This window comes from Apium graveolens, chromosome 7 (assembly GCF_009905375.1).
Source record: "Apium graveolens cultivar Ventura chromosome 7, ASM990537v1, whole genome shotgun sequence".
NCBI classification, from domain to species: domain Eukaryota; kingdom Viridiplantae; phylum Streptophyta; class Magnoliopsida; order Apiales; family Apiaceae; genus Apium; species Apium graveolens.
In genome coordinates, this window is record NC_133653.1 from 61924580 (window position 1) to 61927052 (window position 2473).

At 40.3% G+C, this 2473-nt stretch overlaps 1 non-coding gene across 1 annotated transcript; it reads left to right on the forward strand.

Moving 5' to 3' along the window:
• Positions 1-449: 449 nt before the first annotated feature.
• Positions 450-556, forward strand: LOC141675845 (small nucleolar RNA R71). Its single transcript, XR_012556475.1, has one exon. It is a non-coding gene; the product is annotated as a small nucleolar RNA R71 (small nucleolar RNA).
• The last annotated feature ends 1917 nt before the right edge of the window (positions 557-2473 follow it).

Sequence of the window (2473 nt, forward strand, 5' to 3'; positions counted from 1 at the left end):
TATTACCCCAGCTGAAATTTGGATGATTTCTGTTATTAGGATGATAAGTAGCTAGCACAGGCTGCTGTTGTCGCTGATAATTATTCACATACTGAACAGATTCGTTGACAAGAGAACACTGATCCGTAGCATGAAAACCTGCACAAAGCTCACAAACCATAGCTATTTGATTAACTCCATATGTAGCCAGAGAATCAACCTTCATTGACAGCGCTTGAAGCTGCGCTGCAATAGCGGTGGCTGCATCGACTTCCAGAATACCTGCTACCTTCCCAGGCATCATCCTCTGAGTTGGGTTTTGATGCTCATTTGCAGTCATAGTCTCGATAAGATTATAAGCCTCAGTATAGCTTTTAGCCCATAAGACGCCTCCAGCTGCTGCATCGAGCATGGGCCGAGATTGGGCCCCCAAACCATTATAGAAACCAGTGATCACCATCCAATCGGGCATTCCATGATGTGGACACTTCCTCAACATTTCCTTGTAGCATTCCCAAGCTTCGCACATATATTCTGAAGGTTGCTGCGCAAACTGAGTAAGAGCACTCCTCATAGCAGCAGTCTTTGCCATCGGATAAAACTTCAACAGAAACTTTTGCGCAAGATCTTGCCAAGTAGTGATGGACCCAGCTGGTTCAGAATGTAACCAGTCCTTAGCTTTTTCCCTCAGTGAGAATGGGAAAAGCCTCAGCTTGATAGCCTCATCAGTCACGCCATTATACTTGAAAGTGCTGCAGATCTCGACAAAATTTCTTATGTGCATGTTGGGGTCTTCAGTCGCAGCTCCTCCAAAAGAAACAGAATTCTGCACCATCTGAATAGTGCCCGGCTTGATTTCAAAGGTGTTAGCTTGAATAGCCGGATGAAGAATGCTTGACTGAATGTCATCAATTTTTGGCCGAGAAAAGTCCATAAGAGCTGGATCAGCCTGAACAATACGATCACTCATGATTACTGGTTCTTTCTGCTCAGTTCCTGAATCCGAATCTTCAAAATCTATCTTCTCCGGAATATCAAGAACTTCGTCTGTCTCTTCAGCTGTATCTAAAGTCCTCTTGCGAGTACGAGAACGAGTTTGCATAACCGCTTGCTAAAGTACCTCAAGCACAACCGAAAACAATAAGTAACAACTACGTCCTAATCACTAAGTCCTAATGACCAATGATGGTAAGTACATAAACTAAACAAATACGCCGAGTCTCCGACAGCGGCGCCAAAAACTTGTTAGGGCGAAAACACGCGCTAATATTCACGCAAGTATACGCGTTCGCAAGTAATATAGAATACTTTCTAGTTCATTCCCACAGAGACTCAGACTAATTATTGTTTAATTAAACTCACGCACCAATGTATGATTACTTCTCAATGGTAAGACACTAACACTTTGAATTGTTGACTAAATATTAACTACAATTAACTACTTAATTAATCACTTCAAATTAACAATATTAAAACACTCATGAGATCACAACTTCACTACTACTTCCTTCAGTAGTTATTGTTATTACCTTTAGCATGTGACAGTGATGATATTAATCGAATAACACGAAACTGATAAAAGCCAACTTTCATTGTACTAATACTATTCTACCAAGCATCCACAATTAAGATGGAAGTTGAATTATCATCAATTATGTTGAGTTCCTATATGTCTACAGAAATTGACAACACAACGATTTAAGCACAAGTTATTCCCTTTTGATTACACAGGGCGAATAAAACTGTTAGAGTTACCCACTAATCATGCACACCGTACATGAACCTATGCTAGCATGGCAAGTTCTAAATCTCAAGATCCACCGTCGCTTCACAAGAGATTAACACCCTATCTATATGTTCATGACGCACATAAGACGAATACGCACAACCAATACTAGATATCATACAATCATCACACACTAAAATATTAAACAATTAACTAAAGAATTCCATAGTAAATCCGTTGCAACCCCATGATCACGATTAGCCCATAATAGCAATTATCGTCATCATGGGTTCATATGAAATCATGATAAACAAACACAAGAAAATAATAACTAAACTAATTATATTAAATCAGAGTACGTCACAATAGTAAATAGGTTCAAAGTAAGAAAACTAGCATCCAACGTTACAACGAAACAAGAATCACAAGAAAATATGTTTCCTATTCGTTGCTGTGTGCTAAAACGGTCTTCTCCCTTCTCTCCGTTTCTCCTTGCTTAATACCACGATCCTCTCTCTTGAAAACGTCTCCAAATATACTTATATACTAGTCCCATAAAACTCAGATTATATAGAAGTTAGAAGCCAAACAGAAGTAGAAGTCTAAAACAATTTATTATTTTTCCCGACCCTGCGCGGCCGCTCAGCGCGCTCAGCTTTCTGCGCGGCCGCTCAGCATTGCTGAGCGGGCGCTCAGGACCCTACTGGAAAATTCCTGAGTTTGCTCCGTTTCTTCGCCGTAATCTGCCCCTTTCTTTCCTCTCGCAAT